Source organism: Siphateles boraxobius, unplaced genomic scaffold (genome assembly GCF_051911475.1).
Source record: "Siphateles boraxobius isolate OS27281-9 unplaced genomic scaffold, OSU_SipBor_1 66, whole genome shotgun sequence".
Taxonomy (NCBI): domain Eukaryota; kingdom Metazoa; phylum Chordata; class Actinopteri; order Cypriniformes; family Leuciscidae; genus Siphateles; species Siphateles boraxobius.
The window spans coordinates 3,248,395-3,269,102 of record NW_027509193.1 but is presented as its reverse complement, the minus strand read 5'-3'; positions in this window follow the sequence as shown (position 1 = coordinate 3,269,102).

The following is a 20,708-nucleotide window of genomic DNA, read 5'->3' as shown; positions in this document are numbered from 1 at the left end:
ATTTCAAACATTGATTAATAGTATCACCTAATCTAATGTGTATTAAAATGCCTGATGTATGCATATATGAACTTGTTCATGAGGAATTCATACAGATGAATTAAATACATTTGAAATATTTGAATTTCATTCCATTTTGATTATACTCCATTAAATGTAAATTTGAATTCCCTTTCAAGGGAACTCGAGCTGCGTCAAACACTGTGGGAACGCCCCTGCGTTGTGCGTCATGAAGCACGTATGGAATCAGCCCAATGGAGAGATGGAACGTCATAGGCGGGTGACGTCATCGACCAGGAAACTATAAAGCACCCCATAAACACAAGCGCAACAGCTTTCGGTGCCTTCAGTCGCGCTATATGTGAATCTGTCCCTGTGTGAATATTGTCTGTCTTTACATACTCTGCACCACACAAACAATATATATATATATATATATATATATATATTAAGAGAGATATGGCGAACGAACAGCAGTTTAGGAAGTGTGTCCCTCCCTGCTCGCGTTATTTTACGAGTGGGGATACACACGTTCTTTGTGTTGTTTGTTTGGGAGTGCAGCATGCCCAGTCAGCTCTCGAGGGAGCTGATTGTGAGCATTGCGAGCGTCTGCCATTAAGGAGGCTCCGCTCCCGCCGGGCGCTCTTCGAGGAGAGCGGTTCGGTGCGCGCTCCCCGCGGTTCGGGTCCCGCTCTTGCCGAGGCAGAGCGATGACGCGTATCGTGGGGATCGCAGATGGATCTCTCAGCCGGGTTAGAGACGGGCTCTGCCTTATCTCTCCCTTCACTTGTGAGATCCAGTGCCTCAGTCCCGTGTTCGGAAGCACGCGCTGCGGTTTCTTCCACTCGGGCTGAGGCACCAGTTATAAATGAGGGAGATGTGGAGGATTCGCCACCTTACACTCCCGAAAGTGATGAGCTAGTGGAGGTATTAACAAGAGCTGTAGAAAAACTCAGCATTGTATGGCCAGTGACTAGACAGGAGTCTGTTTCTAAATCAAAATTAGATGAGAGTTTTTTACCGTCACAAGTGCAACCTCCACGCCGGTGCTTGCAGTTTTTTCCCGATCTCCACACTGAGGTGTCGAAATCGTGGAAAAAAACCGGTGTCATATAGAGTGTTTAGTCCCCAGACTTCAACATATTCTAATATTGTGGGGGAAAAATCATATGGTTATTCGGCTATGCCTCGCGTGGAAGAGACGCTTGCGAGTTTTCTCTCCCTCGAGGCTGCGTCATCTGTTAAGGCACCGGCATTACCCACCAAGCCTCTTAAAATAGAAATATTTCGGTTTTTGTGGGTAAAGCGTATTCGGCGGCGGGTCAGGCTGTGTCATGTCTGCATACTGTCTATTATGCAGGCATACCAGGCTGACCAGCTGAGGGACGTGAGTGAGAGTGAGGAGGTCAGTGCTGACGTGGTTCGCGAACTGCGTCAGGCTGCTGATTTATCCCTGCGCGCAACCAGAGAGTCGGCCAAGCTAGTGGGTCGATCTATGGCAGCTCTGGTGGCCGCAGAAAGACATCTATGGTTAAATCAGACAAATATAAAAGGAAAAAGAAAAAGCTTTCCTTTTAGACACTCCTCTCTCCCCCCTGGGTTTATTTGGCGATGCTGTAAATTCTGTCATCGATAAATTCCAGGAGAAGGAAAAGCAAACAACAGCTTTTAAGAAATTTCTCCCTTTAAAAATTAATGTCCCTGGGGCTGCTGAGCGGGAGCAGCCCCGGCCATCTGCGAGCTCATCATATAGGGCGCTGAAGCAGAGTGTCGCGTCTCGTGATCCCCCTGCTGGACAGTGGGCTCAGCCGCGGCACTCTCAGCCGAAATCTCCCAGTAATAGAACTGATCTGAGGACAGTTATATTAGCTAAGAAGGCTTCGGCTATGAAGAAGTCCTGGCGCCACGGCGCGCAGGACACTGAGGGTGGTCCCCACCGAGGCGGAAAGGTGTTCACCTCTTTCTACGGTGCCCATTCTTCCTCGGTGCCCTCAGGGGCCCGTTCTGCCAACCCCGCCTTCATGCCGGGGCGCAGACGGTCCCAGCGAGCGATTTCCCGAGGGACGCTCGCTCCCTCTGAGGAGGGTTTCAGAGCGGTTAGACCAGTTGTTCCCTGCCGGCGTGCCGTTACAGGGCGCTGCGTTTGCTGCTCAAGTTACAACAGAGGCCAGTCTCGAGAGACTGGTACCCTTAGTAGAATTTCTGGCAGAGTGGAAAAGCCTTCCAAAAATATCTCATTGGGTCCTGCAGACAATAGAAAGGGATTATGCTATCCAATTCAGGTGTCGTCCACCAAGATTCAGAGGGGTTCTGCCTACAGTGGTGGGCCCCGAGCAGGCTCTGGTTATGGAACAAGAGGTGAAAGCACTCCTTCAAAAGGAGGCTATAGAACGGGTTCCTCCTCCCAGTGTGGAGTCAGGATATTACAGCCGATATTTCATCGTTCCAAAATAGGATGGGGGGTTGCGTCCAATTTTAGACCTGCGCCTATTGAATCGCTCGGTAGGGAAGCCAAAATTCAAGTTGCTCTCTATCAAGCAGATCGTGTCACAAATCAGATCCGAGGACTGGTCTGTCACGATAGATCTAAGGGATGCGTACTTCCACATTTCCATCCTTCCACAACACAGGAAGTTCCTGAGATTCGCCTTCGGGGGCGAGGTGTACCAGCACAGGGTTCTTCCGTTTGGCCTAGCTTTATCTCCCCGCACTTTCACGAAATGCATGGACGCAGCACTAGTGCCCCTGAGGCTTCAGGGTGTTCGTGTCCTCAATTACATCAACGATTGGTTGATTTTAGCTCAGACAGAGCAGATGGCGGTTCGACATTGAGATGTCGTTCTCGTTCATATCAGGAAGTGGGGTTGAGGCTGAACGCAAAGAAAAGTGTATTATCTCCTCAGAAGACCACTTTTCTGGGTGTCGTTTGGGTTTCGGTTTCGATGCAGGTGCGACTCGCTCCGACCCGCATCGTTTCGATTCTCTCAGCTGTGAAACAAGTAAAGCAAGGCCAGCTACTTACTGTAAAACAGTTTTAGAGACTGTCGGGTCTGATGGCAGCAGCGTCCGACGTTATACCTTGCGGCCTGTTGTACATGAGATCGCTACAGTGGTGGCTCAGGACCAAGGGATTCTCCCCGAGGGGAAATCCGCTCCGCACGGTCAAAGTCACGCGGCGCTGCCTTCGTGCTCTGGTCATGTGGAAAGAAACTTGGTTCCTATTCAAAGGGCCTGTGTTGGGGGCTCTTTGTCGTCGCGTAACGCTAACGACGGATGCTTCCCTCACAGGGTGGGGGGCGGTCACGAGTGGTCGTCCAGCCCAAGGGCTGTCGCAGGCCCATCATCTATCACGGCTTATAAATTGTCTAGAGATGTTGGCGGTGTTCCAGGCTCTGAAACACTTCCTAGCAGACCTGAGAGGTCATCATGTGTTAGTTCAGTCAGACAACACGTCGGTGGTCTCTTATATAAATCATCAGGGGGGCCTGCGGTTTCGCCGGCTTTACAAGTTGGCCCGTCAGATTCTCCTGTGGTCCCAAGGGAGGTTACTATTTCTGAGAGCAATGTATCTTCCTGGGTATTTGAATATGGTAGCAGACTCCCTGTCGAGACAGGGGCCGAGGCCGGGGGATTGGAGACTCCATCCCGAGGTGGTGGAGCTCCTTTGGTTGAGTTTCGGTCGCGCTGAGGTGGACCTATTCGCTTCCAAGGAGACCACGCATTGTCATCTGTGGTTTTCCATCAGCCATCCAGCCCCTCTGGGGTTGGACGCTATGGTGCAGCCGTGGCCGAGGTCACGTCTGTTCGCCTTTCCCCCGATTGCTCTGCTACCTGGAGTTCTGGAGAGGGTTCGCCGGGACGGGGTCAGCCTACTATTAGTAGCCCCGTTCTGGCCGGCCCGAGTATGGTTTGCGGACCTGATTTCTTTCCTGGACGGCTCACCTTTGGAGCTCCCGGTCAGGAGGGATCTACTCTCTCAGGCGGGCGGCATGATATTTCACCCCCGCCCAGTATTGTGGGCTTGGCCTCTGAGGGGGCCCAGCTCATGAACTCTGGTCTCTCAACCGAGGTTGTTGAGACCATTCTTCACTCCAGAGCTCCATCCACGAGGAAGCTTTATGCCTTGAAGTGTAAATTCTTCACTTCTTGGTGTGGAGAGCACCTGCAGGACCCAGTTAACTGCCCAGTGGGTGCAGTGCTGGAATTCCTGCAGGAGCGCTTCTCCACAGGGCTATCCCCCTCCACACTAAAGGTGTATGTGGCGGCACTGGCTGCTTACCACGTCCCTTTCAGTGGAGTTTCTCTTGGGAGACACCCGCTTATAACTCGTTTCCTTCGTGGCACACTGAGGCTGAGGCCAGCAGTTCGTACGAGGGTGCCGGCCTGGGATCTGGCCATCGTATTAGAAGGTCTTTCCCTAGCTCCTCTTGAACCTATCGAAGAAGTTCCTGAGAAGTTTCTCACGTTTAAGACTATATTTCTTCTTGCTATCTCCTCACTAAAGAGAATCGGAGATTTGCAGGCTCTGTCGGTTTCACCCTCGTGCCTGGAATTTTCGCCTGGCATGGTTAAGGCTTTTCTGCATCCTAGACCAGGTTACGTTCCCAAGGTCCCTACTAATGTTGTTAGACCTACAGTTCTGCAGGCCTTTTATCCTCCTCCATTTCTGTCGTCTGACCAGGAGAAACTTAATTTACTCTGCCCTGTTAGGGCGTTAGACGCCTATGTCCACAGAACTGCCCTGTGGAGGAAGTCAGAACAACTATTTGTGTGCTTTGGGCCACCCAAGAAGGGGTGTCCCGCGTCTAAACAGAGAATGAGCAAGTGGGTGGTCGAGGCTATCTCACTTGCCTATGAGTCGGCTGGTCAGCCTTCACCTTTGGCTGTACGAGCCCACTCTACCAGGAGTATGGCGGCTTCTAAAGCCTTACTGTCAGGAGTTTCCCTCAGTGACGTTTGTGATGCGGCTGGATGGTCTTCACCGCATACTTTCATTAAGTTCTACGACCTAGACTTAAGTTCTACCCCTGGGGCACAGGTGCTCTCGCCCTCTGTGCGCTAGTTTTCACATGGCGGTCACTTGGTCCTATGGCGACGTGGGTATTAGCGTTCCCACAGCGTTTGACGCAGCTTGAGTTCCCTTGAAAGGGAACGTCTCGGTTACGTATGTAACCCTAGTTCCCTGATAGGGAACGAGACGCTGCGTCATTCCACCACACTCCCGGCATTCCCGCTAGCGCTTCCTTCAGGCCTATCCGAAGCTGTTGCGCTTGTGTTTATGGGGTGCTTTATAGTTTCCTGGTCGATGACGTCACCCGCCTATGACGTTCCATCTCTCCATTGGGCTGATTCCATACGTGCTTCATGACACACAACGCAGGGGCGTTCCCACAGCGTTTGACGCAGCGTCTCGTTCCCTATCAGGGAACTAGGGTTACATACGTAACCGAGACGTTCTACATCATGTTCCAGTCCAAATTCATTCAAATACAGGACTTGAATTGACATGTAAAAGGCAAGAGGTAGAGTTAAAGGTGAAGCTGTTTAAGACGACAGTATCTATTACATGGAATTTTGACTATAAAAATTGTTAAGCTAATATGATTGATATATTTCCATGTGAAGAAAAGGTGTAAAGAAAACCATGAAAAAATGTGTATTAACTATATTACAAGCAATTTTTCTCAAATAATAGCAAGCAACACAGTGAATTAAATGTGACATTTTGAAGTGATGATTATCCATTCAGTCATACTTGACTCCGTGATTCTATGGACCAACTTCTGTCATTCTTTCCACATATATAACTGTGATAAATAATTTTTTACAGTGTGTTTTTTTCATCAACATTTTCCTGTCATAACATGGCACACTTTCCAAAATCATACAGAAAGAAGGCCGTGACCGAATAGAAGAGCAGAGCTGAGGGGCTCAAATCTTAAAACAAAAGAAGGTGAAGCTGCTAGCTTGAGCCACGGGGAGAAGAGAGCTGTGGAGAGAGAAAAAAGAGCCCAAAAGATGAACGGTAAGTTGTCTCTCTGTGCCTGTGGTGTGATAGAGGGAGGTAAAGGACACACAGTGAGGAACCTGCACTGCTGGGCAGACAATCTTAACAGTGCAACACCGTTTCTCCACACTCAGCACGATACCTTAACACCCACAAAATATGCCTCTCACACAAATCACACATAACTCACAATAGCCAAAGCATTACACCAAACCTTCACACCGACTATACCCACAAAATAACACACTCACACAGGGACACAGACACGTCGTTCTGACCGACAACAGTGTCCATTGTTCTGTTGCTCTCTTTCAATCCAGTGGTAGAATACCTTTTCTTAACTTTAGTATTCTTAATCAAGGAGATTTATAAAAAAAATCAGAAAATGTTATCCATTAAAAAGAGTTTCATCTTTTGCTTTGTTCCAGAGTTTAGAGACTTGACTTGACCTTTATCAACCTCCAAAGTGGCTCAGACTTTATGTCGATAGTAAGAGATTCATCTCAGATGAAATGGCAATCTTTTAGACCAGCCTCAAACTGTCAAATTAGTGTTTGGCCTGGAGTGAATTGATCACATCCTCCAACAAACAGCTCTAAATGTGAATCATTAGCAGTGTGTCTGCCATCACCAATCAGAGAGGTATTGATGATGAATTATCAATATGCCATCACACCACATTATCTCCTTACATTAACAAATATCTCATTTTTCAATATCTCACATTTCTGCTTATTAACGATCACATCAAAAAGACTCAATAATGCTGAGCTGTGGAATAAACTAAACCAACAATCCACAAAAAACATGTAATTTGCACCTAAAATCACTTTAACAGTTTCTGAGTCTTAATCAGTTTAATTTTAGTATCAATGATATACTATTATAGATTTTATTGATATTTTGATTGTATTTTATCTATATTCTTTTTTCACATGAATTTTACAGTGGAACAGTACACATGGAGGGAGGGTGGGGGTCTTGGATGGGGGAGTTGCGGGGCCGGTGGAAGAGGTCCCGATGAACCTGGTGATGTGACTAGCCTTGTCAATGCCGTAGGGATGGCCTCTCAAGGTGAAGCTATGGGTGGTGAGGACCAGGGTGGAGCTGGGGGTGAGTGTGACAAAACCACAGTTAGGGATGGCGGTGAATTGGGTGACGTTGGAGGGATGGAAGATCCTGCTTGTGCCACAGGACTGGAGGACCCAGGTGGCGATGGTGGGACAAGGGACGGTGATAAGGTAGCAGGGATGACAGGCCACGACAGACCCGAGGGAACAAGGAGCCACGGTAGAGCCCACGGACCAAGGCAGAGCTGGGAGCTGGGAAGCCCTAGGTGAAGCTGGGGAGCTTGGTGGAATCAATGGAGATGGAGGAGCCAAGAGGTTGGTCGGAAACAGTGGAGGAGGAAGCGTCAGGGAACTGTTCAGAACCAGAGAGTCCAGTAAGCCAAAAGATGCAAGTAGAGATGGAGAAATCTCGGGGGTGGGAGTCCATTGGATTGTGTGGAGATTTATGAGGGTTATTCCTGGGGCCACCAAACTTAGGAGCTCTGGGTCTGTGTTGGGCGCAGGCTTTGGAACCGTTATGTCCTCTTGTCCTCTTGAGGATTTAGGGCAGAAATGGCTGGAATGGGCACAGTGTATGGAGCAGGCTTCCTCTTTTGCTTCTTCCACTGTGAGGGGAGAATCAGTCATCCACAAAGCATACTCAATGTAATGGACATGAGGTGGAGGAGGTGTTTGTCTCTAGCCCACGCCACAAGCACATCTTAAACGTGCTCTCATTTCAATTTACTTGATGGCACAACTCTAAAAAGTCCTCAACAAAATCTTCCATGGGACAACCCTCAAGGAAAGGAGTTCGTCCTCATTGTGGATGTCAACTGCTGTTAGACATCGGTTTTACAGGCCGGGGAAAAGGCAAAAATGTAGAAAACTGAAGGCACACTGAGAACCGAACTTAACAATGCCGAGAACGGACAAGAACAAAACCAAACAGGAAATATAATGCACAGGGTTAAATAAGGAACCACACAAGACATATGTGATCACAGCGATAAATGAGGGAAACCAAATCAGTGACTATGGAAACCAAATGAGGACATAACGAAACATGATAACAAATGATATAAGAATGAAATTCAGGAACATATCTAAACACATACCTAAATGTGACCACAGTTATTTTAAAGTGTAATAATACTTCACAATATTATGTTTTTACTGTGTTTCTAATCACATAAATGTAGCCTTGGTGGGTATCAGAGACTTCTTTCAAAAATGTTAAAAAATCTTAGAGTCCAAACTTTGAATTGCCATTTCTCCCACCATGTGGAAGGGAAATATTTTTCAGTAACTAAATTAATAGAAAAACAAAGTGCAACTTTTGTCTGAATATGGAGCTGATGTTATACTGTAGATTTAGAAGGTAAAGTATTTCTGTATCATGATTTACTGATTATGTTATTTGTAACATGCTACCCTTAACACTGTGTGATATATTGCTTTCTGTTCCGGCCTTTAATCTGCATCAGCATCTACTTTGACCTTTGAGGACATGACAGAGCTGGTTCTTTCTTTATGGGTAAGAGGTTGAGATATACCTTTTGTCCTGTCCTCCGTCTGTGTCCATGTGTCAGTGCTAGATTGAAAGTGTTGTGTATTGGCACACGGGTTGATTGTGGTACAGTCTGATTGCTTATAGTACATTTGATTGCTTGGTCTGATTGCTCCTTCCAGGCATTTACCACAAATGTTTCAGTCCACTGGAGAAAAGAGTGCATGTTATACTGTATAGTTTGTGACCAAATTAGGGAAAAAGTGTTCAGATGTACATTTACAATGGAAATTATACAAATTTTAAGCACAACAAAATTCAAGTCTTCTTTGATGATATGCTTTAGGATTCTTGTTTGATGGACAGCCAGTCTGTTGTCTATCAGGTCTGATTAACAGGACACTGGGGTGCTCAATCAAGCAGTTTGTGAGCAATCACAATCACTTACCCTCTTTTTTTCCAGCAAGTCAGTGTGCTGACAGACTTTTACTCACGGTTCGGGCATCTCCCTGTGGAGATCTCCTCATTGTCATTCATATTACAATCTCCCCATCAACAATTAGTGCCAGCATTTCCAGTAAAAAATAATTAAGTAAAAAAAATAAAAAACCTCGGGAGTAGCACTGATTCTTACAGCATGTTAAGTAATCTTTCAAAGGAAAAGCCATTCATGTCAGCAAGATGATGTTTCAATCCGGATCAGTGCAGTAGGAGCCTTGGGAAGGGTTTTTTATCCGGCAAACATTCTACTGTATTTGCACTTCCCATGTTTAATTACAGCAACGCCCTGATAAAACAGCCTTTGTGCGATACATATTTGATTGCGCTCAGCTCCAGATAGCATCTCAAGCCAGTTGCCCCAGTGTGAATTCTGTTCCCCGTTTGGGCTGGGTGGTAGAGCATTTCAGGTCTCATGCCTGCATCAGATGAGTCGGACCTTGCTCTGGGATTAGCCTGTAGCGCACAGCCTCAGTAGTTCTGTTTCCATCCAAAGTTGCGAATATAACTTATGCGCAAAATTGGAATATCGCATAAAATGAAAATATTAGAATAAAGCACAATTTCCATCTAGTGAGTTGAAGAGAACAAAATCGTCACTTCTTGATAAACTTCTAGCGATAAATATCACTAAGAAAAGTAAGAGACGCCACGTATATAATAATTTTCATATATAATAAATGACTTGTGTCTCAGAGCGCGCAGACGAAACACAATGCATGTGTTATCTTGCTTTCTGAGGCGGGATGCTGCTGTTTGGGAATGCAGTCGTGTAAACAGTTCTCAGGTTATTGTACTGAACCACTCTGATGACAGACTTTGCTCAGGCATTTCAGAACAACCAAAACAGCATTTTGGATGAGGTGCAAGGAGATCGGTTGACTGGTTAGTCCAGTAACGCCGTCCCAGCGCAAAGTCACATGTCTTTTTTGATGCGCATTGAGGAGTTTTCTTATCTGATAAATTTTGGAATTTATGCACATCTTGACGTTTCCATCCAGCATTTTTCATGCGATATCCCAAAATGTCCATAAAAATAGGTGGATGGAAACATAGGTAGTGACACTAAAACACTCATATCCACCCATCTGCTTTGCTGAGCTGAATAACTCATTAACCCTGTCTCATAACACACAATGAGTGTAATATTTTATTCACTGATGTCTGAGACATCAGTGAAGATGCTTCTTTTCTGCATTGTTTTTTGATTACGCATTATTAGAATAGCAGGCATATGCATTACCATTCAAAAATATGTGGTTGGTTGGATTTTTTAAAGAAGCCCTGTATGATCTTATGCATTTATACAATCAAAAATACAGTAAAAAGAGTTATATTGTAAAATATTATTAAAATTTTAAAAGAACAGTTTTTTTTATTGCAATATATTTTAAAATATAATTTATTCCTGTGATCAAAGCTGAATTTTCAGCATCATTACTCTAAATAAACTCTTTTTTCAGTTGCCGTGAATTGCAAACATATATACAATATACTGCTAGTTGGCCTGTTCTACACACGTCTTTGAATTCCTTTGAGACTGGTGGACAGGGCAGCAGAGAATAAAGCCGTACATGTAGCCTACAACGTTTCTGCTGCTGCCTCATAATACGTAATAGTTCAAAGCACACCGTAGTCCAGTGGTCCGGCTACACATTTTCATATATTGTAAGACAACGTCTGAATTGCAAACCCCTCCATGTTACTGTTGTTCTTGTTTTTTGGCATAGACATACCAATGCAGTGTCATTGCCATATAAACCAATGTAGATAAATCCGGAAAAAGAAAGAGCGCCATGGGATACACAAATCGAATCTGATAAGTTGTGATACTCAGTGTGGACATTTAATAAATTAGATCAGATTCCATTTGGATGCACAAATTTGGACTGAAGGTGTGAACTAAAATGTAGCTTTAGTTATATCAAACTCTACTAGGAGAAAGAAGTTTAACGTAGAAAAAAAATCAAATTTCCTCATTATTCATTAAAAACAAGCCCTCTGAATATTAATAATGTTTGCAGTTGGCTCAGAAGTGATTATGATGAATGTAAAACTACTACACAGAGCACTTCATTATCAATTCAATTCAGCTCCTCACGCAAAGTGTACCAATTTCCCTCAAGTTTACCAAAGGGTTTGAATTCGAACCAGGGTCTCCGGTGTGGGAGGCAGGTGTGCTAACAAGGACAATAAAGACCACAGTCGCTAGTGCACCTCTTGAGGCCAGGGGAGTGAGGTTTACACGCACAGCTCTTAAAGGCCTACGTCTGTTACATTTAGACGTTCACATCCTGATCAAATCCTTATACATACTCATTTCCCATCTTGTCTCGTAAGGAAAGATTTGTAACCAATTTTCCTTCTTTCTTTTTTACATTTTGCCCACAGCAATGATGAAAAATATAGAGGCCACCATTGTTCCCACAAGAAGATAAACTCGATCAAGACAAGACCCATCCTGTCAGAGCATAAGTCAGTTTCTGGTCTCTTTCATAGACAGCCGGCCAGCTAACGGTGAAGTTTGCTTTTATTAGCAGAATAATTATCAAAGCGTTCCCTCTAACTGAGCATTGTGTGAGCGTAGTCCGGACGAGCTCCCAGCGGGCCCGAGGTTTGACAGCTCCCATGAATCGTCAGGCTGCGGCTCCGGGCCTTGCGGCTTTAAACAGCCTCTTCTTACAGAAATAATCTACCTACCCTCCAGGGACCCTCCTCAGCAGATACTGCTAAATTGTGTGGGGCCATGTACACCATTCAGCCTGCGCTCTTTAAAAACGAGTTCACAGAATATTTAATATCTTTGTCTTAGATGAAGCACCTCAACCATTTTCTCAGATGCTCGCCGCTCTCAAGTCCCGAGGCACTTTCCTGCTCTAAATAACTGCCTCCATCTTAAAATATTTAAAGTCTTAATACATGTGATGGTTACATTAAGGACGCGTCAAGCCAGAGAGAAGCCTCTAACACATTTGATTTTGAAAACTTTTAATTCTTCTTGCGAGGCTTTTATGGTGCCTGCTAGCATTTGGCTGTCATGCATTTTGTCCCAGTAATTTTTCATGCCATTTAAGTCGTGTTTAATAATGCTTAATACCACTTCTCTTGTCGAGCTGACGTTAAAGGCTGTCCTGTTGTGAGGTTGGATGGTAGCTTAAGAGCAATTAAGCTTGTCAGGGTGTTGTTTGAATACAGTTAGGTCTGACTGTCTGCAGTCTTGGAATGAATATGTCAAAAGTTTAGCTGCTTTATGGAATCAATCAGAGCATAGCAAAGCCACCATGTTGCTTAGATACTAGGCTATGTATATTCTCTCTGCTTGATGCTAATATTCTCGCAGCTTGATCTTAATAACATATTAGTATCAAAGTTTTCTAATGCACTCTGTGCTATTTTTGACCATCAGTGTCACTCCAACTTATGTAATTCTAAAAGTGGTTGTTCTCCATAAACTTAATGGCAATCAGTAAGATAATGGGCCGTATCATACACCAATGAAAGTGTTTTTTGCTAGTTTCAGCCTGACGCAGTTATCATTTGCACGTCCTTTGCCACGTTGTTTAAATAGCAAATGCATTTGCGCCCATATGTGCGCCCACGGGCTGCTGGTCTGAAAAAGAGGTGTGTTTAGGCGCATTGCTGGCATGTTGCTTTTTTGAGGCAACTGAAATAGACTGCGCCATTGACCAACTGAAACCTGGTCACAGTATTTATTTAAAGAGCGCGTTAGTAATGTGCGCCTATAAGCGGGTCCACAACGTCTTTTTAAATATATATATATACAGGTCCTTCTAAAAAAATTAGCATATTGTGATAAAGTTCATTATTTTCCATAATGTAATGATAAAAAATAAACTTTCATATATTTTAGATTCATTGCACACCAACTGAAATACTTCAGGTCTTTTATTGTTTTAATACTGATGATTTTGACATACAGCTCATGAAAACCCTAAATTCCTATCTCAAAAAATTAGCATATCATGAAAAGGGTCTCTAAGCGAGCTATTAACCTAATCATCTGAATCAACTAATTAACTCTAAACACCTGCAAAAGATTCCTGAGGCTTTTAAAAACTCCCAGCCTGTTTCATTACTCAAAACCGCAATCATGGGTAAGACTGCCGACCTGACTGCTGTCCAGAAGGCATTGACACCCTCAAGCTAGAGGGTAAGACACAGTAAGAAATTTCTGCACAAATAGGCTGTTCCCAGAGTGCTGTATCAAGGCACCTCAGTGGGAAGTCTGTGGGAAGGAAAAAGTGTGGCAAAAAACGCTGCACAACGAGAAGAGGTAACCGGACCCTGAGGAAGATTGTGGAGAAGGACCGATTCCAGACCTTGGGGGACCTGCGGAAGCAGTGGACTCAGTCTGGAGTAGAAACATCCAGAGCCACCGTGCACAGGCGTGTGCAGGAAATGGGCTACAGGTGCCGCATTCCCCAGGTCAAGCCACTTTTGAACCAGAAACAGCGGCAGAAGCGCCTGACCTGGGCTACAGAGAAGCAGCACTGGACTGTTGCTCAGTGGTCCAAAGTACTTTTTTCGGATGAAAGCAAATTTTGCATGTCATTCGGAAATCAAGGTGCAAGAGTCTGGAGGAAGACTGGGGAGAAGGAAATGCCAAAATGCCTGAAGTCCAGTGTAAAGTACCCAGTCAGTGATGGTCTGGGGTGCCATGTCAGCTGCTGGTGTTGGTCCACTGTGTTTTATCAAGGGCAGGGTCAATGCAGCTAGCTATCAGGAGATTTTGGAGCACTTCATACTTCCATCTGCTGAAAAGCTTTATGGAGATGAAGATTTCATTTTTCAGCACGACCTGGCACCTCACCTCTTCTCGTTGTGCAGCGTTTTTTGCCACACTTTTTCCTTCCCACAGACTTCCCACTGAGGTGCCTTGATACAGCACTCTGGGAACAGCCTATTTGTTCAGAAATTTCTTTCTGTGTCTTACCCTCTTGCTTGAGGGTGTCAATGATGGCCTTCTGGACAGCAGTCAGGTCGGCAGTCTTACCCATGATTGCGGTTTTGCATAATGAAACAGGCTGGGAGTTTTTAAAAGCCTCAGGAATCTTTTGCAGGTGTTTAGAGTTATTTAGTTGATTCAGATGATTAGGTTAATAGCTCGTTTAGAGACCATTTTCATGATATGCTAATTTTTTGAGATATGAATTTTGGGTTTTCATGAGCTGTATGCCAAAATCATCAGTATTAAAACAATAAAAGACCTGAAATATTTCAGTTGGTGTGCAATGAATCTAAAATACATGAAAGTTTAATTTTTATCATTACATTATGGAAAATAATGAACTTTATCACAATATGCTAATTTTTTGAGAAGGACCTGTATATATATATATATATATATATATATATATATATATATATTTTTTTTTTTTTTTTTTTTTTTTTTTTTTTTTTTTTTTTTACATGTACACAATGTTAATCATTATGCAAGACCCTAACTGAAGCTGTTATGAATTCCAGGACGGTCAGCCTGGGAGAGTTTCAGAATTGGGAAGCTTGTCAGAAAGATGCCCTAGGAACCAATGACCCAGTCATTTTGACAGACCACAACGGAGTTGAAATATTGGACTGCGAAGGAACAAGAGGTGCATTTACCCTGTATCTAAGTAAAGTTTAGGTATCCATGTGGCTTGAAAGTTATCTTTACAGTGGCATGAACAATTAGGCTGCAAATATGTAGTGGGCTTTAAATTGCTGGATCAACATTTATGAAGTCCCACATTTCAAACTAGCCATAAACAATGTCAAACATTGCTGCTAAATTAATATGCATTCACATGTCAGACTCACGAATTAGCTCTTATTCATATGTTATACATTTTGTGTGCTATTACTAAACCAAATGCAGTCCTAGTGACCTGTGTGTGCTGTGTGTTGTCCTGGCTGCTCAGGGTTTATCTGAGGTGACCCCTGCCATCAAGGAACTGTCTGACCTGGTCCATCAAAACAGAAAGACAACATTAGGACTGACTGAAGAACAATCCAGGAATGTGAGGGACCTCTTCACTTGTGTAGTTTGCAGAGGTTAGTCTTGTCTATGTATGGAATTTATTAAAAACGGTTATTCAGCCATCACACCCAGTTAACAATTTGAACTCACAGTAATAGAGCATCTAGGCATAAAAACAGTTACATCCCCCCCCCCCCCCCCCCCCTATAGAAAATAAGACTAGATGTTTTATATTGGTTTGTTCTGAGCTCACAGAGATTTCATAAGAGTTAGAAAATGTGGTAGTATGTTGTTTTATATTGCTTTGTTATTCTGAACTCACAGGGATTTTATAAGAGCTAGGAAATTTTGCAAGATGTTGTTTCACATTGCTTTGTTGTTCCGAGCTCACTCTACACTGATTTACAGTTTATTTTAATCGTATGTGGAGATTCTTAAAGTTGGACCTAATTTCTTTACAACATGTTTGTCTGTTTTATCATTAAGTCCTTCCTGGTTCTTAGCTAAATATACATTTTTATTGTGTATACTATGTAATAAATACAATGACAAAATCAAAATGGATTTTTTAATCTATTTAATTAATTGTTTAATAGTAACACGATACATGTAGTACTTTAGTACAGAGTTGTGACTGCATAATGTTGGAATCCATATTTACAGTAAGTATACTTAAACAGAACATAAGTGCTAAAATTTGCATTCCCTCATGGCTGAGGCAATTTATGACAAGAGTCCACATGATACAGGACAAATGAAATTAGGAAAATCTCTTGCGGTTATTGCATAGCCTACCATGTAAAACGGCCTTAACCCTCTGGTGCTCCTTTTCATTAATGAGGTAGATCAAAGCCTCTTTGAATGGAACAGTTGTAATTGCCAACACTGTCAAAAACAACTGCCAGGTCGGGGTAATTCTGTGAAAAGTGCTGCTCTGCTCTCTCTTTGTCTGCCTCAGACAGAAAGAGGTCACTTCCGAAAGAAGATATTCTGGTGAGGGATGATCCCATGTCCCTGTCATACATGTCAGCTGCTACCATGACATCTGGTAGAAGATCGAAGATCTGCTGTGATTTTTCTCAGTGTTCCTGTCCCAGTCAGCTGATTTGGTATCCCTCTCCCTGTATCAACACAATTGTAAATCTCTTCTAGAATCTATATGTGACCCTGGATCACAAAACCAGTCACAAGTCACACAGGTAGGCTATGTGTGTCAATAGCCAACAATACATTGTATGGGTAAATTATTAAATGTTTCTTTTATGCCTAAAATCATTAGGATATTAGGCAAAGATCATGTTCCATGAAGATATTTTGTAAATGTCCTACTGATGTATAAAACATTTATTTTTGTGAGTGAATGCAGCACAATCGCGAACATAAATGGACAACTTTAAAGGCCATTTTTTCAATGTTTCGATTTTTTTTGCACCCTCAGATTCCAGATTTTACAATAGTCGTATCTCGGTCAAACATTGTCCTATCTTAACAAACCATACATTAATTGAAATTGTATTTATTCAGCTTTCAGGTGGTGTATAAATCTCAATTTAAAAAAATTGACCCATGTGACTGGTTTTGTGGTCCAGGGTCACATATAGTATATTAAATAAAAAAAATAAAAATTAATTATGCAGTTGGCAGAGGCTTTTATCCAAAGTGACTTACAGTGCACTTATTACAGGGGCAATTCCCCTGGAGCAACATGGAGTAAAGTGTCTTGCTTAAGGACACACGTTGTGTATATGTTTGTAGAATGGCCTGAAAGCATTATTAACAAATACAGCTGGATCCAGCTCATAATCAACAAATCCAATTCTATGAGCCTCTCTGACTCAACATAGGAGCATGACGTAACATTCATGGGATCCTGTGAGAATTCCATGAATGCACAAATCTATTTATTCCAATCTGGCCAGTCAGATTGGATGTGCAGAACCTCGTCAGGCTGTCCTCCATATCTATTGCTTCCTGGTCTTGTAGCTGCACCAAGGCCTCTTTTAGTGGGTAATTTACCCGGTTGTTGATTTCTGGCCACATCCTTTCCACTGTGTGATTCTGTTAAAATAATAAAAGTTTGGAAGAGGGCGGTACACATTTGGAAACTAGAGAAACAAGCAATCAAATAAAGAGTAATGGTTTGTTTGATAGGAGAAAAATACTCAGACAAATTTAGTAAAAGCACCAACATGATGTTGAAATGCATAAATCCTAAAATAGTACAGTAAGTATTTTCAGCCAAATGAACTGGAAGTTACAAAATATAACCACTCTTGAAAATTGGCCAACGTGACATTTTTATATTAACTTGTCATCACTCACATTAAAGTAGCAGAACATGGATAATCTGTATTCTGTATTCTATGGGTTTGCGTTAAAGTTACTCAAGTACAGGAACTTCACACTTTTAAAGCAATAATTGGCCTAAGACTGGTGTATATGTTGAGGGGCTTGCAGACTAAGAACATTACCCTTGTCGACTGAGTTTGGATAGATGGCACTCTTTGCTGGTTGTCTATATTCTGACAGACTCTCTTGCAAGTAAAGATAGAGGTAAAACTCTTTGGCATGATCCACACAAAGTTGATTACATTCTAAACTACATTCCATAATGTGTTACTGCAGGTCTACATAAACAAGTATGAAAAAAAAAAATCTTGTACCCTATACAAGTGAGAAAATATATGAATAACTTTGTTCAGCATAGACATTAGGCCTACATGTGTGTGGCATACAAATCATTACTCTTATAAACTCTTGTAAAAAAATGAAACTTATAACTACTTTATAACATACTTTACGTCTTCACAGGCTTATTGTGCGGCTATACATTGCGCCTGTGCAAAGCGATAAGACAACCGCGAGAACTGGAAAAATAAAGAAAAACGTATTATTTGGTTTTTCTGTTTATTGGATTTTCGGTTTCGAGTAGAGCTTTCATCTTTTGGTTCATACAGAACCACCGGAAAATGAAATATCGACCTGTTTTGCCCGTTTTTCTTTTGCCAGATTAAATAGAATAATTTAAAGATCAGATGATTGTCACGCTTGACCGTCTATCTTAGCACTACATTCCCCAGAATCCTCTTTGGCGCACCTGCAATTAATCTCCCCTGAGTATAATCACCCGAACCTGTTCACAATCAGCAAGCCTCAGAATAAAAACACTCACCACAGCCTCAGTCTTGGTCAAGCCTCCAACAGGAACAGACCATTATCCATCGTCTACCGGAGCCTCTGGTGCACCCAGTACCTGCAAAGTAACACATACTCACCTGTGAATTACTAACCTCTGTATCCTTGTTCCGCTGTTTCCAGAAAGCCTGCCTTAATCCATGTTTCCCGAGATCCGGTATTCACCTGAGTTCTTTGTGTTCACGCTGAGTTTACTGGCTCGTGACTGCATCTGTAAGAGAAAGGACAAGTACTGTGATTGCTTGACACCAACTAACCTGAAGAGGACCTGCTCACCTGTAATCTGCCCCGCACGTTGTGCTCTTCACCGAATCTGCACCTGAACTTTGAATACTCACCTTTGCACTTGTCACTTTAAATAAAACTGTGTTTGGATTCACTTACCTCTGTCTCCGTGCCTGTATCCTGACAATGATACACGGACTCCATTGACAATGGACCTACTTTGTCCACAAAAGTTTAATTTATGTGCCCGCAGCTTTAGAAACCTGCTTGGAATCCACCTGGAATTCTCAAGATGTTTATCTGACATTTGTGAGCAAACATGATGCTTAAAATTAGAACACCATGGTTTCCAGATGATGAACTCTTTTTCACAGACATTAGCAACATCCGTTTACTTACTGTGTCATATTATCTTCACTCTGATAACTTTTGGTTTCGGTTGCGCCTTAATTAGTTTTCATGCCTAAGACATAACCACTGCTTTTGACATCATTGATGAAGCATTTCTGCTGTGAACATGGGAAAAGTTTTGTAGTTTGAATGCTTTCAAGTTGTACTCATTTGGGAGGGAAACAGCTTGTGAAATCTGCTGATATTCATCATCAATATGGTTTCACACATAGGGGGCCTTGCTGAAAGATGTCTGTGAAGACAGTTGATTTATCTATAAAAGGAGAGTTGATGGATGTTATTTGTGTCCTATTGTGGAAAAACTGTGCAATGTACATTTTCATTTAGTTTTAATGGTTAATGCATGAGGTGATATAATAAAGTCGTTTGATCTGTAAACATACTTCCTGTTAGTCTCATTTTGAAACTGATCTTCTTGGTTTTCTGAAACAAGCCTTTTCTGTGGTATTAAGAGCAAAAAAGTTAGGAGAAACATGCTATAGTTTTCCCTGACATTAATTATTAATTTAATTTGACAGTATCTATTGTACAGAAACACAGTACACATGTAGCTATATAAGCGTATACTATGAATATCATGATGACATGTTTTTTACATTATAAGTTTTGGATGGAATAGTTGAGTTTTTCTCAGTCGCTTTGGTGCATTTCTCACATCACTATTTACATTTGCACAACAGTTAGTTCAACCTCCACAACATTTAATCATTTGTGCACATCATAGAAGCATTCTCTCATTCCTTCCAACAAATTGCAAATGCTTTTGGATATGTATCAATTACTTTCATACAACTCTCTGCTGTTTTATAACATTATCATTTGCTTATGTCATGTCTGTCAAAATTAACCATACTTGTGAATGCTGAATAGTCATTCCATATAAAACTAATAGTCCTCATTTCATTGCTTGAGTCATTACATACAAAAATGTTGAACTAGTTGTCAAAATCTGTCAAGACAATTTTACACTTTTTTAATCTTTTTTTTCCCCTGAAAATGTCTCCTAAATTGAACAATATCTCTCAGGTGAACCTATGTGGCCAGACAGAGAGGAACGTCTGGATGTGCATGAATGATTTACAGTACTATGTACGTTGTATGTTCAGTTCCAATATGTACTGCAATATTGTTTACAGTTGTGCAAAGCTCTACCCAAAGGGAGTTTATGTTTGTTGTAATTAAGGGTGTATTTTTTATTTTGCACAATGCTGTGAACAAATTAGAACGATCAGGCTCGGCTACGCGATTCAGTTCGGGAGTCCGCTCCACTATGGTCGGTGGCAATGCCCCTGTCATGAGAGCGGAGGTTGCTACCCTGCTGGCGAAGGGTGCGATCGAGACTGTCCCTCCAGCCGAAATGAGGTCCGGCTTCTACAGCCCGTACTTCATTGTCCCGAAGAAAACCGGTGGGTTACGGCCAATCCTGGACCTGCGCGTGCTGAACCGCTCTCTTCACAGGCTGCGGTTCAAGATGCTCACTGCCAAGCACATTTTCGAATGTTTGCGGCCCCAGGATTGGTTTGCAGCGATCGACCTGAAGGACGCCTACTTTCATGTCTCCATTCTCCCTCGACACAGACCGTTCCTACAGTTTGCTTTCGAGGGGCAGGCATATCAGTACGGGGTTCTCCCATTCGGGTTAGCCCTGTCTCCTCGCGTCTTCACGAAGGTCGTCGAGGCAGCCCTTGTTCCCCTACGGGAACACGGGGTTCGCATCCTGAATTATCTCGACGACTGGCTGATCCTTGCTCACTCTCGAGATCAGGTTTGCGAACACAGGGACCTAGTGCTCCGGCACCTAGCTCATCTGGGCCTTCGGGTCAACTGGGAGAAGAG